General features: G+C 42.1%; 1 protein-coding gene across 4 annotated transcripts in view; it reads left to right on the forward strand.

The window, feature by feature from the left end:
- Nucleotides 1-18,220, forward strand: part of FYB1 (FYN binding protein 1) — a 149,910-nt gene that overhangs the window by 32,623 nt on the left and 99,067 nt on the right. Inside the window, exon 1 of one of the 4 annotated variants that reach the window (XM_040630486.1) lies at nucleotides 5,992-6,135. The exons of 2 other annotated variants lie outside the window; for them this stretch is intronic. The gene's annotated coding sequence lies outside the window, so the exon portion shown is untranslated. Of the gene's footprint in view, nucleotides 1-5,991; nucleotides 6,136-6,387; nucleotides 6,404-18,220 lie in introns of those variants that run through there. One more of the 4 variants, XM_040630488.1, reaches the window with a different exon arrangement.

Below are 18,220 nucleotides of genomic sequence, written 5' to 3' on the forward strand. Positions count from 1 at the left end.
TCAATACAGTCTTTGCCTCAGCTCGCATCCGTGCATTTGCTTAGTAGGCATGGAAAGATGAGAAAGAGAATTCCTTCTTTCACTGCTAGTTATCGACAGGCCTTAGCACTGACACTGCTAAACTCCAAGGATGAATTAGATGAGAATCACCTGGGAGAGGAAGCGGCTACAAAGCACGATTGCTGGGTTCTACCCTAAACCTACTCAGTCTGGAAGCACACTTTAAAAACACCTCCGAGGGAGCGCCTGGGTGGCACAGCGGTTAAAGCGTCTGCCTTGGGCTCAGGGCGTGATCCCGGTGTTATGGGATCGAGCCCCACATCAGGCTTCTTCTGCTGTGAGCCTGCTTCTTTCTCTCCCACTCCCCCTGCTTGTGTTCCCTCTCTCGCTGGCTGTCTCTATCTCTGTCGAATAAATAAATAAAATCTTAAAAAAAAAATAAAATAAAAAATAAATAAAAACACCTCTGCTTATTCTTCTGAACACTAAACTTTGAGGACTACTATTCTAAAGACTCAGAAAAATTACGAATTGAGCCCTACCTCTGGCAAGTTCGAGTGAACCTCGACATTATACGTTATTGCCTGATGCAGTGAGTACTCTGAACGCCTCAGAGGGAGGGTCAGAGAAGGCTTTGGTGGACTGGTAATCTCTGAGTGGAGTTGAAAGAAGATTGGGTCACCCCAGGAGAAGAGGAAGGGGAAGAAGGTATGGAAATGAGAGTAGCAGAAACTATGCCTCTTGCAGCTGGGGAATGTGATGTGGCCAGGACTGATGGAGGAAAGCCTCAGATGCTCTGTGAAGGAGTTTTGATTTTTGCTCCCTGAAGGGTTGGAGAGCCACGGAGGGCTTTCGGGAGACATGATCCGGTTGATCATAGAAAGACCATGCTTGAGAGCTCTGGGAAGAAAGGATTAGAGGCAGAACAATTTCATAAGAAGCCATTGCATTGAGTGAGGCAGGAAGTGATGAAGGCAATGCACTGGGGAGGATGGGCAGGTGGGATTCAAAAGACCCTTGAGACACAGAAGCAATAGGACACGTCTTGGCGGATGTGAACACAGGAGTCAGACAAGCAAGACTAAAGCTGATTCTCAGCTTCCCATTCGGTCTCATGTGAATGAGTGTCTGCAATGCCTGTTGGACATTCTGGGGAAGATGACCCTTAGGTGGTTACCAGGTCAGGAGAGCAACAGCAAATACCTCAGAACTGAACACGCGGACCCAGTAGAGACAATGCAGCTGGGGCAGATTGGTGCAGGAGACCTGCTTTAGATCAGACAGAAGGCTTGGGGGCACTTGCACGCTCAAGAAAGAACTCGTAACCCACTTGCATGGGTGGGACCAGCCAGTAGGGAACACCATGGTTTTGTTGACATCCCTGTGCCTTTTGCTTACTTCTAGCGCATTGGTGGTCTCTCTCCACTCTTTTCAATGGTGGTCTCCCAAGTGGAGTGAATCCAACAGAAGAAGGCTGAAGACAGTTTGTTGGACATGAAGGGAAATTGTTAGAAAGATTCTATGTTTCAAATCTCACCTTTTCTATTTTTGTGTACATTTTACAATGGATAAAGAATATTTGCAAAGTAATATGCGTGTGTGTGTAGATGCATAGGTAGGTAGTTAGGTAAGGCTCACTAGAAGATATCCCCATATTAGGCTGCAGGCTCAAATGTATTTTACTGCCAGCTATACACGATCAGAAACCTTGAGTGACCACTCTCCTGCATGACGAAAACTCCAGAAAGGAGAGCTTCCAGGAGGAGAAGGGCAGACACGGGCGTGGGCCTTGCATGGCCACTTCTCAAAGATCACTGGCCTCTTTCCAAAGGTCGTGCCAGTAACAAAACCCCACATAGCAGAACTGCTGCAAGTTGTGCAAGTCCTTGTACCTTTTCTTACTTTGCGTGTTTGTAGAATCAAAGACGCTGCGAGTTGGAAAACTTTTGTGTCAATCAGCTAGTTTTCTGCTTTCTTGAGAAGCAAAAAGAAAGGGTGGTTGGAGGAAGGAGGGTGGGCTCAGGAGGAGATAAGGGTGGAGGAAAGTAGAGAAAAACCAGCCTTTTTTTTTTTTTTTTTTTTTTTACACTTGAACCTGGAGCCCGGCCCGCCCCTTGCAGGTTGTACTGTTTCTCTGATTTGTGGTTGAGAGTTATGAGGGGAGGAAGGGGAAGTAGCTGTTCAAGTGAAAGAAACTAAGCAGAACGTGTTTCTTGTCTGCTCTCTACATGATCCGTTGTCACCCTGTTACCAGCGGGCCTGGGCACTGGGTAGTTTATGACAGCAGATCGTGAACTCTCGCTACGAACACACACTGCGCATAACCTGTGAGCAGGCTGTGATTGGCTTCACGACAAAGCTCCTGACAACTGGACATTGTCAGCAGGGCAATGGCGAGTTTCGGGAAGGTGTGGATTCGGTTGTGCTTTATCTGCTGCTCGTTAGTCCCGAGCAGTGGCAAAGCTTGGGCTCTCCTGCCAAATGCGCTCCCTTGCTGGGCAAGCAGACGGCGGAAGCCCGCCTGATCTGTCTCCACACTGCGTCCAGATCCTCATGGAAACGGAAGCCAGCAGGACGGTGCTAAGCCCTAACTTGAGGCCAAATCGTTTTCCCTCGCACACACATTCATGATCTGTTTTCTGGACAAGTCCCCGGGACCTTTGAATGGCACAGCACCGCCTGTCCTGGAAGGGTGGCTCGACTGGCCATTGGCTTCATGTCTCTACTTGAAGAACTAGAAGGTTAACTGTCATTTTTTTTTAATTGAGAGGAGATGAGTGTTATAATTGCTAGAGCACAAGAACAATAGTGCGATATTTAATTTCGAGAACAGAAAAGCGAGCATACTGACAGCCTTAGGTAGAAGCAGTCCCGTGCCGCAAGTAGTAATGATCCGGACCGTACAGAAACAGGGTGAGACTTCTCAACCTGGGGTAGACGTGAGGATGGGGCAAGAGAGGGATAGTAGAAGCAGCTGCCTGGATTGTAAAGACAGAAATTCTGACATCCTAAACAGGTACGGATGCCAGTAGCCATGAGCTGAGAAAGCTGCCTTCCTCCATCCCGCTACAGAACCCCCCAGCGCACTACTCTTCACCCTACGGTATTTTACTCCCGTGCGTGGCACAATAGCTCTGCACATCATGCGTAAGAAAAAGCCCGGTATTCAAGTCCACAAAGAATAAGCTATTCATCGAGAGCTTCATCATTTTCTTAGAATTGCTCTTGCTGGGGGAGGGGAGAGTCCTCAGCATTTCATAAAATACCCAGAAGCATTGAGGTGTTGGCTATAATTCTGCAGCAGATGTAATGCAAGAGCTGGTATTTGAGCTAAGAAACCTTTGAATGACTTTATTTTATGTGATTGCTCAGGTTTCCTCATAATTTATGAAAAGCTTTAGTGAGAAGCTACAAAAATAATGAAAAGTAGATGGCCGAATAATAACCCAATATTAGATTATTGATTTCCTTAAAAAATACAATGCAAGTATTTCTTTCCAACTCCACCTTCTGTTAACACCATCTCAAGAGGGATTATAGTGAAGAAAAATAAGCCTCTCATATTTTGTATTCTTTCCTCCAAATGAAGGGGAAAAAATACTACTGCTATACAGTGACTTTAAAGTCCTGTGTTAATCTGCTGCTTCAAAGAATGGTTGCATGTGTCCAGAGCATACAGTAAAATAGGCTTGTGCCAGAAACAATGCTTTTACTTTTGCATTTATTGATTATAAGCCTCATAACATAGAGGAGCACGGGGAGAACCAAAAGGAATTTTTATCATCATTATCATGTTGTTATCAAATAATAAATTATTGTATCTCTTTCTTTATGAGGAATTGTAAAAATAGAAAAAAATCGAGTGTTTATTACTATGTAATAATAAGATCAGCTCAATGTAAGAAAGATTTGGGTAAGGTATCTACATTTTCATTGATTTTAGGAGCACTTCTTTATTTTACCAAACTCATCCCATAGCTTTTACTTATTTTTGTTAAATTTGCAAACTTTTCAGGGTACTACTAACAAGCATAGCTACCACTCAATTTAAACACTCAAATTTTAAAATATATTCTTTGTAACTATGTACATGTCTTGTCCCCCATTTTGGATAGCAAAATTTATTTCTATCCCTCAGAGGTGTAAATTGCTGAATTTCCCTTTTCTGGGGGAAAAATATGTAAAAAACAATAACTGTTCCACAAAGCAGGAAGCTGCCCTTGGCCAATAAATTAATTCACTCAACAATGTTTATAAAGTGCCTTCTGCGTGCCAGGCACTGTATTAGGAACGACGGATCCAAGACAAATGAGCCATAGTCCTCACGCTTAAAGAGCTCAAGGTCTAGTGCGAGAAACAGACTTGTCTCCAGCAACTAAAAGATACCTCGGAAGCCAGAGCAAAGACACCTTGCTCCGTCTTGAGGGATTGAGGTCAGAAGGAGGCGACATCAACACTGTGCTTCGGGGCTTGATCAGGAATTAACCAGGTAAAGGAGAAGAGGGGAGATGCATTTCATGAAGGCATGTTCTGGCTTTGGGATCTTTTCTTTGGCATCAGAGGGAGGTTGGTGGGAAAGAGAAGAAACAAACATAAGACTGGTTTTAAAAAATTAATATTTCTTCTCTTTCTTCCTTTCCCTCCCTCATAACATCTAGCAAAATCCAAGGACAGTAGAGTTGCTTCCTGGGGCCAGGACCCAGGCTCCTTCTGTCTGCCAGCTCTGCCATCCCTAAGCATTGCCCTAGTCATCAGTGAACCCCAGGGACTCAGGCCCACATGGCATTGCAGCCAGTGTGGAGGGGAAAGCAGGCTAGGACCCAGGTCCAGGGCACTTCCCAGGAGCTGCATAAATCTCTTCTACTTTGATCCCATTGGACGAATCTTCACCATATGACCACATCTCGTGGCCAGAGGGGCTAGAAAATGTTCTCTTCTGTGTAGTCACATGTCTGGCTAAAACACAAGAATTCTCTTACTATCAAACAGGCATTGGCAAACTTTTTCTGCAAAGGGCCAGAGAGTAAATATTTTAGGCCACATACAATCTTTGTCACATGTTGTTGTACTTTGTTGTTTCTGTTTGTTTGTGTGATTTTTTTTTTTTTTTAGCAACTCTTCAAAAACGTAAAAACCATTCTTAGCTTAAAGGCTGTGCGAGACAAGCCATAGGCCAGATGTGGCACATGGGCCATGGTTTACACATCCTTACTGTGGCAGAAGGGAAGAAAGACTCTTCAGGGAGGAAAGTGATGGTGTCTAACACGACCACTACAAGATTATAAACACTAAGGAGAACCTTGTCTTGTTCACTATGCTAGTCTCGGCATAGTGTTTGGCCCATACAGTGGGTGCTTACTGTTTATGACTGAGGGATGAATTGATTGGTTGATTGATTGATTGATTAAAGGAAGATAAGGTGTTTAATTTAACAACAATTTGTTAAAATCTCACTTAGTCCCAATGGTAGTCTCTCTCCATAGCCTATAATTTGAATACTCCAGTTTTTCCAGGGTTTGAAGAAAAGTGTAACCAACAGCAGACGAGTGTGAAACCACGGGGCTTTCTCTGCCACCCGCACCCCATCAGCTCATATAGTCCAGCACCCATTTCACCTCCCCAGGGGCAGATACAGGTAAGCCCCAAGTAGTCCACGTCTTGGAGCGGAGTTCCCGAATCGACAGCAGGTGGGCAGCCCCAAGTGTGCAGGCAGATTACAGACCCAAAGCCTTCTAGGTTCCTCCCCTTGTATGCCAGGGGCAGAGGGGCAGGCAGGAGAACCTCGCTTGTGTTTTGCCCTTATAAATGTCATATGCTTGGTGGGAATGTCAGCAGATGTGTCCAGGCTGAACAGACACTTTTTAGTTCCCCTTATTCTCCCCCTTCTTACTCAATATCCTGAGGACATAATAGAACTTTACTTGTCTCAGTCAGCCCAGCGAGGGGGAGGGAGGGCTGGCTCACTCAACCGTGCCGCTGGCCATCACCCTGCCAGGCGTCTGAAAGTGCCACAGTTCTTGGACTCTGCAGGCTGAGCAGACACGACACCACAAGTGAGGGGGGCCCAGACCCTGGGCCTGGAAAGACTCACTAAGTGAGGCCATCCTGCCTGCCACATTGTTCTGCAGGACTCGGGTAACAGCTTCTTTCAAATAAAACTGTAACTTGTTACAGCAGGGAAAGGTGCCACTCCAGGTGCCGGGAGCATAGATAGTGCCTGCTGGAATAACCAACAGACAGTTCTGCTGGAAAATGGCAGAAGAGGTGGACCTCGGACACTCCGATGTGGCCTTGTTGTAGCCAGAAGGGTGATAAGCAGATAAAAATGTGTCTGTCACTGGCTGTTTCGTAACGGAATAGGGCCTGTCACACGTTCCTGTTCCAACCTCTGGGGTCGTTGGTGGTAAGTGAAGTCTTGCAACAGAACCAGAAATGTGGTCCTATTGGGCACAGATGATTTCTTTCTTCCTGGCTCCTGATGAGTGTGTGCTCAGCCTTTTGATGAGGAGAAGCAAATTTCAATTCCGCCCCCACCCCAAACCTGAAGATGGGGCAGAGGGTGGGGATTCATGGGAAATTTCTACACAGGCCAAGGGCAGGAAGCTGCCATCAACCTGCCTTCTCAGAAGGAATCCTGGCAAATGGGGACAAACGATAACAAAGGGTTACAAATGATCTGAGAAAACTTTCACAGTGACAGTAACTAAAAACAAAAGTGGGTTGGAGCCTTTGACCCTCGTGTATGAATTTCTGCCTCTTCTGAAGAATTCACTAGGCCTCCCCCCACCCCCCTTTTAACTAACGTTATAATGAGGTAATTCAGAGAAGAACGTGGGCCTCTTACTGGGCCTCCTAGCAGCTGTGGTATTTTGCGCAAGCCGCGTAACCGCTCTGTGCCTCAGTTTCCTCCTCTAAAAAATAAGAGTAGTAGTAGTACTTACCTCAGAGAGCTGTTGTGAGTCTAAAGTTATATGAACTTACTGTGTACTAATACATAATCATAGATCATTAATATTTGCCACTTTAAATATTTTGGCATTAGAGATTATCCCATGCAGAAAAATAGATAGGTTTATGAACACAAGGCAAAGTCCTGGCTGTGGCTTTTCTGTCCATGCTGCAGGACTGTCGGGAGAGATTTACATGTGGACGAAACTAACGTGCATATACAAAAAGGCACGAACTTCGAATATTATAATACCCAAGAAATTAATGATAAATGATAGGTGAGGGGCAAAAGAAGACATTGTTCTTTCCAATAAAACCACACCTTTAAAAATCCTCCATTAAAAGTGATCACGAATATCAAAGGAATTGCAGTGTATTCAGGAGACCTGCTGGGAGAAGTCAGCCTTCTGTTTTAAAAAGAAAAGGCTGGGAAGGATTTTCCTTCTCTTGGGGAATTATTTTCAAGGCTCATATTTATGTTGCCTGCTTGTCATTTCCATCCATTTAACTCCCAGGGGCTTCATATGCTCCCCAGCTCCTGCCCGAATCCAGAGGGCCCTTCTTTGGACTGGGAGCTCGATAAAGCTGGTTTCTGGGGGAAATTCACTCTTCGAAGTTATGGCAGCCTCCTAGAACAGTCACACTGACACCTAGTGGTCTGAAGGCTAAGTGCAAGCAATTGCTTAACCCATTTTCATCTTTTTATCAAGGCCCGGGGTCAACTACGTGGAGGTTGGAATCATTTCTGTATCCAACCACTAGGAATACACCAAATACGTAGGTGTTTGGGCAGAGATGAAAATCCAACGGGAAGTCTTAGAAACTGAAGTTAGCTCATCAGAAGCTGGTGGGGGGTTTCTGTCATAGATTTGGAGCGTTCAGGGCTTGTCCTGTTTTTCTACTTTCGCTAACAGACCTCCTTACATGGACAAGAAACAGGCAAACCCATTAAGTATATAAATTCAATATATGCTTTACTAATAATATTGCTGAGTCCACGCCGTGGGTGTTGGTCAGCATAGTGCCTGACCTTGCTTCCATGAGCAGGTTAAAAGCCCCTACAGCTCACCTGCTACCTGTAACTCATTCCCCACTCTGTCTTTCCAAGCCAGGGACAATCCCAGCAGGACTGCCTGCTCTTGGGTGATAACAAACGATGGGGGAGAAAAGGTCATCATGCAACAAAACTTGGTGCCCTTCATCGTGGACTTCTTCCATGCAGGCACTTAGACTTTCGTAGAAAAACAGCACAAAGGTGTTTTGGACTTTTGTGAAGGTGGGCATGTTAGTTTTCCGTGGCTCCCGCAACAAATTATCAAAACGAGGTCACTTACAACAACAGAAATGTATTCTCTCACAGTTTGGAGGCCAGAATTCTGAAATCTAGGTGTTAACAAGGCCATCCTCCCTCCAAAGGCCCTGGGGGAGTATCCGTTCCTTGTCTCTTTCAGCTTCTGGTGGGCCCAGGCATTCTTTGGCTTAATGGCTACATCTCTCGGTTCTCTGTCTTTGTCTTCACATGGCCTTCTCCACCTCTCTTATCTTTCTCCCTTCTGCATTTTAGAAGGACACTGGACGCTGGATTTAGTGCTATCTGGGTAATCCAGGATGATCTCATCAGATGATCCTTAATTACCACAGACCATTTTCCCAAATGAGATCACATTCACCGGTTCTGAGACATGAACGTATCTTTTTTTGAGGGGGAGAGGGGGTTATCATTCAACCCACTATAGTGGTTATAGACAACAGAGAGAAAATTTAGAAAGAAAAGCAGCCAACTTCTGTACCCCAATCCCACTTCCCCATGCTGAATCAGGGTACCCCTCAAAAGTTAGCTTAACCTTGCCATTAAATTGCTATAATTCTTTAGTAGGAGTTGATCAATGAAGATGTGAGGATAAGAGCAGAAGGATCCCAATGGTTTTTTGTTTTTTTTCAGGTTCCTTCCCTTCAACTTCATTGTACTTTCCATTGGATTTTCTCACAGTTGATTATTTGTATGGGTAGTAAGGATGAGTTCTGAGAGTTCTAGAAGTGATCAAAACACATTCTGTGTGTGGTGGGAGTTGCCTTGCTGGCACACTGGGAGACCCGTGCGTACACTTGTCTGTGTGTGTTTGGTTATTGTTGTTTTTTTAAAATTCAATTTATTTAAACTAAAGAAAACCAAAACCAGGACGGTTCACTCATCTCTTCCAATCCCCCAGCCTTCACCTCTAGCAACCACCAATCTAGTCTCTGTATCGATGAGCTTGGTCTTTTTACTTTATTTATTTTTAGATTCCACATATAAGAGAGATCACATGGTATTTGTCTTTCTCTGCCTAACTTATTTGACTTAGCATAATACCTCTGCGGTCCATCTATGCTGTCACAAAGAGCAAAATTTCATTCTTTTTTGTGGCTGAATAATATTTCACTGGTTATATATACTATAGTTTTTTTAATCTATTCATTCACTGATGGACACTTAGGTTGCTTCCATATCTTGGCTATTAGAAATAACGCTGCAATGATCATCGGGGTGCATGTATCTTTTCAAGTTAGTGTTTTCACTTTCTTCAGATTAAATACCCAGAAAGAACTGCTGAATTATACAGTAGTTCTGTTTTTAATTTTTGAGGAACCTCCATAATATTTTCCACAGTGGCTGCACTAGTTTGCATTCCCACCAACAATGGACAAAGTTTCCTTTTTCTCTATGTATATACCAATACTTGTTATCTCTTGTGGTTTTGGTGGTTTGGGTTTTTTTTTTTTTTTTAATAATAGATATTCTAACAGGTATGAGGAGATATCACACTGTACTTCTGCTTTGCATTTCCGTGTGGATTAGTGATGTTGAGCATCTTTTCATGTGTCTATTGGCCATCTGTATGTCTTCTTCAGAAAAATATCTCTTCAGATCTTCTGCCCATTCTTTAAATTGGTTTGTTTGTTTGTTTGTTTGTTTGTTGCTATTGAGTTGTATGAGTTCTTTATATATTCAGGCTATTAGCCTCTTATCAAATGTATGACTTGCACATATTTTCTCCCATTTGAAATGAAAAGGTTGCCTTTTCATTTTGTTGATGGTGTTCTTTGCAGAAGCTTTTTAATTTGAAGAGTCCCACGTGTTTATTTTTGCTTTTGTTACTTTTGCTTTGATGTCAGATTCAAAAAGTCATTGCTAAGACCTCTATCAAGGAGGTCTTACTGCCTGTGTTTTCTTCTAGGAGTTTTATGGTTTCAGGTGTTACATTCAAGTCTTTAATCCGTTTTGAGTTCGTTTTTATGTATTGTGTAAGATAATGGTCTAGTTTCATTCTTTTGCATGTGGCCGTCCAATTTCCCCAACACCATTTATGGAAAAGACTATTCTTTTCCTGTTGTATATTCTTGACTCCTCGGTCATAAACTAACTGACCGTATATACATGGGTTATTTCTGGGCTCTCTATTCTGTTCTATGTGTCTGTTTTTATGCCAATACCAAACTGTTGTCATTACTATACCTTTATAATAGTTTGAAGTCAGGTAGCATAATTCCTCCAGCTTTGTTCTTTCTCAAAATAGCTTTGGCTATTTTTTTTATGGTTCCATACAAATTTTAGCATTGTTCGTTCTATTTCTGTGAAAAAATGCCATTGGAATTTTGATAGCGATTGTATTGAATCTGTATATTGCTTTGAGTTGTGTGGACATTTTAATGATATTAATTCTTCCAATTCATGAACATGGAATATCTTTCCATTTATTTGTGTCTTCTTCAATTTCTTTCACTACTGTCATACTCTTCAATATAAAGAGGTTTCAAACCTCCTTGGTTAAACTTATTCCTAGGTATTTTATTGTAAATGGGATTGTTCTCTTAATATCTCTTTCTGATAATTCATTATTAGTGTTTTTAATCATTTTGGTATCCCAATATGCCATGGGATGCCACACGCTCCCATTTGTCCTCATGGCTGGCAGAAATCATGATTCTCCAGAGAGAAACCCTTAGAGGAGCTCAGCAGGATAGGATGGGTTACATATCATGTGCCCCTTGAATAAATCTTCCCAAGGTGATTCTACCATACCCTGTGCTTCTAACCCTCTGCTTTCCCTGTCCCACCTCGAAGGAGACCATCCAGAACACCTTTATTTAACCTATCAGTCAAAAAATGTCTTTAGTCAGTGAAGTGTGCTTATACCTCTCAAGGAGTTTTTTAATGTTTTTATTTATATTAGAAATTTGTCATTGGTCCCTTGTTACGTTTTTGCCACATTTATATGTAAGTCATTTAAAATGTTTTAAAAGTTTTAAAAAATATTCTCAATCAAACACAGTTTTGTCTGGATCGTAGAATGTATACATATAAGCTTGATCTTGTTGAAAGATCATTTTTTCCACCATTTTGAATCACTTCCATTTTCCTCTTCCCTTCACTAAAACTGAGGTAAAAAGAAAGAAAATATCTCACTGTGGAACAATATCAAAGCAATTGTATCATTTACAGTGAGTTGTTTACTCATTTTTCAGATACTGCTTGACTATTTTTACTATTTTTTATGGTAAAATATACAGAACATAATAAATTTGTCATTTTAACCATTTTTAAATGTACAGTTCTGGGGCACCTGGGTGGCACAGTCGTTAAGCGTCTGCCTTCAGCTCAGGGCGTGATCCCAGCGTTCTGGGATCGAGCCCCACATCAGGCTCCTCTGCCATGAGCCTGCTTCTTCCTCTCCCACTCCCCCTGTTTGTGTTCCCTCTCTCGCTGGGTCTCTCTGTCAAATAAATAAATAAAATCTTTAAAAAAAAAATTGTACAGTTCTGTGGCCATAAGTACATTCACTCTGTTGTACGACCATTAACGCCATCCATCTCCTGCATGTTTTCATTTTCCCCCAACTAAAATTCTGTACCCATTAAACAATAACTCCCCATGGCCTCCTCCCCTCAGCCCCTGGTTACCACCATCTTACTTTCATTCTTTATGAATTGACTACTCTACGTACCTCAGTTAGTAGAGTCATACAATATTTGTCTTTTTGTGACACTTAGTTTACTTCACTCAACATAATGACCTCGAGGCTCATCCATGTTGTAGCATGAATCAGAATTTCCTTCCTTTTGAAGACTGAATAATATTCCATGGTGTGTATACACCACTATTTTCCTCATCCACTCCTCCACGTTGACACTTGGGTTGCTTCTACCTTTGACTACAGTGAATAATGCTACTGTGAACACGAGTGTACAAATATCTGTTTAAGGCCCTGCATTCACTTCTTTGCGGTATATACCCAGAAGTGGAATTGCTGAATTGGTCTTTGAGGAAACACCATACTGTTTTCCACAGTGGCTGCACCATTTTACATTCTCGCCAGCAAGGCATCGAGGCTCGATTTCTCCACATTTCCCACCAACATTTGTTATTTTCTGGTGTTTTTTTTTTTTTTTAATAATAGCCATCCTAATGCATGGTTAAATATTTTAATTAAAGGAAATACTTATATACTTATATAAATAATAGGTGATTCTCTTTGTAGTATCTTTATTCTTTAGGAGAACCACACTATTTTAAAAATTATAAAACAAGAAGAGATTTTGGTGTGTTTCATTTTTTATTTCTGTTCTTTGAACCATAGATGTTAATGGTGTTTTGTTGTTTTTGTTTTTTGCTTTTTTTATCCAGGCAGAAGTTGTTTTATATAAATTCTTTGCTATCAATCTGATTTTTGCCATGGGCCTTCCCAAAGCATAGCCTCCTTCCCTAGCTGTACCAGTTCACACCCTTCAACTTCCCTCTGCAGCCAGATGAATAATAAACACCATCCCAGGGGAACAATGAATGAACCATAATGGTGCCCGAGGCCTCTGAATGGCCAGATGGATGATTCATCTCCCTGACTCTAGGGAGCAGCTGTTTGGAGGGAAAAGAGACCTAATATACTCCTCTATGTAAACATATCACCCCCATGCCCACACACACAGACCAAACAGCAAAAATAAAGCAAGCAGAATTGTTTGTCTTTGCCTTCTCTCACCCTTCAGCTTGCCTGTGATATTATAAAGTCAATGAATGTATTGGCCTAGAGCCCTGCGTCCCTGTCTTGCTTTGTACCCTTGCTCATCTCAGATCTGCTATGATCACAACTGTGGGTAGAACAAGTGTTAACACATTGCCTGCCATGATTAAATCATTAGGGTTTGGTGGAAAACTTTTTGGAACAGAATAAGAAATTTGTCTTGTATGAGCTGAGGATTCATACTCAAAATCATAACCATACAAGAAGGAGAGAAAGTCATGATTCCTATGGTGTATTGTGGCAAACACGGGATTTAGAGGTAGAAAAATTCAGTTTAGGTCTCTTTTCTACCAGGTGCTTGAGCTTAGTTTATCCTTCTCTGACAATAGGAATAAACCAGGCTTTGGAAGGATCAAATAAGATACTGTGTGTGAGATTTTGCTTTAAAATGAGATGATTAGGTGGGGCGCCTGGGTGGCACAGCGGTTAAGCGTCTGCCTTCAGCTCAGGGCGTGATCCCGGCGTTATGGGATTGAGTCCCACATCAGGCTCCTCCGCTGGGAGCCTGCTTCTTCCTCTCCCACTCCCCCTGCCTGTGTTCTCTATCTCGCTGGCTGTCTCTATCTCTGTCGAATAAATAAATAAAATCTTTAAAAAAAATTTAAAATGAGATGATTAGGGGACACCTGGGTGGTTCAGTTGGTTAGCACCTGCCTTTGTTTCAGGACTTGATCCCAGGATCCTGGGATCAAGTCCTGCATTGGGCCCCGTGCTCAGCAGGGAGCCTGCTTCTCCCTCGGCTTGCCATTCCCCCTACTTGTGCTCTTTCTCTCTTTCTTTCTCTCTGACAAATAAATAAATTTTTAAAAATGAGATTATTAGGGGTGCGTGGGTGGCTTAGTTGGTTAAGCATCTGCCTTCAGCTCAGGTCATGATCCCAGGGTCCTGAGGATGCAGCCCTGCATCAGGCTCCTTGCTCAGCAGGGAACCTGCTTCTCCTTCTCCCTCTGCCCCTCCTCCCTGCTTGTGCTGTCTCTCTCTCAAATAAATAAATAAAATCTTTTTAAATGAGATTATTAGTTCTAATAATAGAATTAGTAACAGATATAAAATGCCAAACTCTAGAATTTTTTGCTAACAATACAAGTGTACACAGTTTGGGGGGGGGGTGTTGAGGTCATTTGTACCCTAAGATGAGTTATCTTAATTAAGCACAGATTTTAAACTAGATATTGGCAAAGCGCCACATACTAGAACCACTGGCACATTAGCAAGGAGTCCGCAGTACTCTCAGAAGAAAATGAAGCAATGTATGAAGGAAGAGATAAGTGAAAACACAGAGCAGCTAAAGCCATGAAGCACCTCGGAAAGATGAGGGGTCAGGGGCTGGTGGGGGGCGGGGTGGTGTTAAGAGCAGGATCTACATCGTGAAGAGCTTGAAATTGAGAGCATCACAATTTTAATGAGAAAGGGTGCAAACTGCCCTAAAGAGCCCCATGGTGACAAAGGTGAGAGAAATTGCTCATCTCATGGCAGAGTCTTGTTATTGTGACTTATAAGAGAGAAGTGAGGTAAGAGGTGTGAGGTGATTATACAGTTCACTCCTGATTACTAAATACTGAATGCATTTTCTTCAAAGTTCAAAAAGAGAGATGGAACAGGAATGGGAGGGGGAATAGGAGGGAGGGCTTCACATTGCCATATTCTGTAGAGTGAGGTCTTTGTGGAAACTTCCATAACCCTTCACTTCTTATGTCTAGTTTTACTTTCTCTGTTCACACTGTTGATCCCTTGATGTAACCTGTCTTGATCAGCTTGCCAACGCCTTCCTCTTCTGAGTAGTTCTCTTCTCACAGAACTTTCACATGCTGGGAAGGAAGTCTCTAGAAAACCCCACAGATGGCCTCATCTCCCTACCTCAGGCCACTCCATGTTGGCCATATACTTTCGGTTTCTAACTTCTTGTCAAGTGTAGAGAAGGAACTCACTGTCCAGGCTCCTGTGTCCGTGTATGTCTGTGTGTTTGTGTTTGTGTCTGTGCTCGGGGGAATGTGGAGGCTGAGAAAAAAGGAAGCAGAACATTTCTATTTTACTTTTCCTGTGTCAAACAGCATCTTTCTCAACCATCAAGCATTTTTACTTCAAATTTCATATATTTTTAACAAAGTAAGTTTCGTTTGGCTGGTTTATACTACTTATATGTAAAAATAGAATAACCAGGGGCACCTGGGTGGCTCAGTCAGTTAAGTGTCTGGCTCTTGATCTCAGCTCAGGTCATGATCTCAGGGTCATGAGGTCAAGTCCCAGTGTGGAGCCTATTTAAAAAAAAAATAGAATAACCACTAGAAATAGTAGATGAAATTAAGATCTCTTTGAGATGACAGAGTAGAAGACATGGGAAAAATGAAAGGACTTATATTGCATAATTGTCAATACTTAAATATTATCTTAAGATCCAAATGAGCCAGTAGTAAGATATCTATGAAAACACTTTAATTATCTACAAGTTCGTTGGTCAAAATGTAAATTCCTGAGAGAATATTCTCTAATTTGGTTTATTTAGTTAACTCAGGCTACGTGAATTACACAGTGAGCAAATGTAAGTTAAATCTGCTATAAAAACTTTATAAAATGGAATAACTAAAATGAATGGTTGGGACTATCTGTCTGCATCAGACTCTCTATTCTCTGCATCCTGTCACCATGCCATTAGCATCAAAGAGTCAAAACCTTATAGCAGAAGAAATTTCAGAAACATATAGGAAGTCTTACTGAACTTCCGTATCCATTTTGCGTAAGCCATCAGAAGCCACGACAGAGTCAAAACTGTGTTGGTGCAGGAGCTATTTGGTAGGATGACCAGAAAGAGGTTCAAAGGCTCTAATTTGTAGAAAGATGGTGATTTTCAAGCCTGGTCTTTAAAGACAGAAGGTACACACAAAAGCCTAATGGTTCAATATACCTTGAGAGTCCAAGGTGACACAGGATTTGGAAAATGGGCCATCACAGTCTGAGCTTTAACAGTCACTGGACTATCTTGTTCTTCTACTTCAATTCACTCTAAAAGAGAGGACACAGTAGGAACAGGTGCCTGAGGTAATACAAGAGGGAGTAATGATAGAGAGGTTTCCTGTTAAGGCACTTAGGCCAGCCTCCTGCAGGACAATGGCCAAGTTCACCTGTGTTGAGGGGAGCCAAGCAACATGGCTCCCAGAGAGACCCCACTCATGCCAGGTGTCTTCTTCTGACTATATTACACCTCAGCACACAAGGCTGGCTGCTGGGTTGTCTGCAGTTCCAGCTCCACCTTTACAAGTCACGGAGAAAAATGTAAGGTGGCTTCCGCCACCAGCCCCTCCTCCCTGTGCCCTTGCCCAGTCTGCAGCAGCCTGATCTTGCCCTAAGAACTCAATTTGCGGTGAGAAGCACGTTCCCACATCCTGTTGAAGAGGGGCCTGGTGCTCCCTCCAACCTCAGAGGCTCAGCCAACTGGAATCCATCACAGCACATTCGCAATGAGGTAGAGACCCTGTTAGATAGAGAGCTCTTAAAAATAGATTCATGACGGGTTCAACACTCTTGAAGAAGCTAAGGAAATCATGTCCCCAGCTATCATCTGTGTGCTTAGTCATGGTGAAATTCAAGTAAATTCAGCCCATCAGCCAGTATAATATGTGGGATAGATATTATGGAAAGAAATGCGCCAGGCATTAGGAAGTGCTTGTTTGAATGGATGGTGGCAGAGGGGTACTGTTTTTGAGGAAGAAAAATAAATCTAGGTTCCTGCTTTTACATCTCGTTGGGGAAACAGAATATACACAGTAAGTACTTAAATTATGGTGCATTAAGTACCTAAATATTTAGACAGTGTTAATGGGGATGAAAAAAGTGTACCACAGTTTCATTATCTCTAGTGCAACCCGCCATCTGCCATTTTGTGAGAAGTTGTCACAAGTACTGTACTTTCAGCCAACTTCCATTAACTCTATCTTTACAACCAATACCAAGGAAAATTGTTTTATTATGTAATTTCTGACAACAAACGGTTTTAAGAAAGCTCATTTTCAGATTAAAACAATTCCTTTTTCCAAGTTTATTGAGTAGAGATTAAGTCTCTTTAAAAAGAAAAGACAACTTATCACTCTTGTGTGAGTGCGTGCGAGCCCACTCAGAAGGGGAGGAGGACTTGGTCGTGGGGAACGTATGTTATTTTCTTTAATCTAGTCAATAGAAACCAGTGAAGTTGAATACCATTGCCCTGTGAAAGTTTGAACTGCTTGAGTATATCACAAATTTTCACCAGCCTGCTTCCTACCTCAAGGATGGCAAGTTTATTTGGCTTAAGAAAGAACTTTCTATCTTCTCAGTCTTTTTATTATACCTTCTTATCAATCCTTTGCTGAATGGGTTTGAGCAACATGGCCCATGACCCTGGTAGAAGCTGGGTTTTCTTGTACGGCACCATGCCCTCACCTGCCTTCTTCCCTCTTCCATTCACTCTGACTACAGTCTCTGAAGCCTTGGGCAGGCCTGGGTCTGGCTTCCTGGGACATTTTCCCTTTACATATGCACCTCCTTGCAACCTCCTGTTATCCTTTGATGCCATCGTCCGGGTAATGGCAGCAGTGGTCGGAACTAATTTTATTCAATGAGAAGAACCATCAATTCAGACCATAAGTCATGGGTAAAACATGACTTTACAGTAAAAAAAGAAACAATAATAATAAGAAAGAAAATGTACATACAGTAAAATTGATCAATGATGAAAGAAAGAAACAAACCAATTTGGGTCAACTATTATTAATTGCTGTCTCCCTCATGATGAAAAGCATTACATGCAATCCAGTGCAAAGCACTTTCTTCTCTTTTTCCCTGGCCTATATAGGGAGAATAACAGCATCCCTAAGAGTGGTTTGCTCTCCTCATGCTTTAATTACAAAAGTAACACAAACACATCTTACAGAGGTAAAATGAGGCTTCAGTTATTTTAAATCTATTAGTTACCCATGATTTGTGGCTGTTTTAATTTCTTTTGTGCTTTATAAATGAAACTTAACAAAGATGAGACTTTCAAAGACATGGAACTTTGAAAACGATCTCTAATGGTTGTTGGTTTGGGGGTTTTTTTTGTATTATTTATGGGTTTGAGGGTTTTCGTTTGTTTTGTTTTTTTTTTTAGGTATTTATAGATTTTAGATTATATTCTATTACAAAAAATTAAAGGTGGACTTTCTGATAAGGTATTCCCAATAATCCAGGAGCAGTAAGATTAG

This window comes from Ursus maritimus, unplaced genomic scaffold (genome assembly GCF_017311325.1).
Source record: "Ursus maritimus isolate PB19 unplaced genomic scaffold, ASM1731132v1 scaffold_15, whole genome shotgun sequence".
In the NCBI taxonomy this organism is placed as follows: Eukaryota; Metazoa; Chordata; class Mammalia; order Carnivora; family Ursidae; genus Ursus; species Ursus maritimus.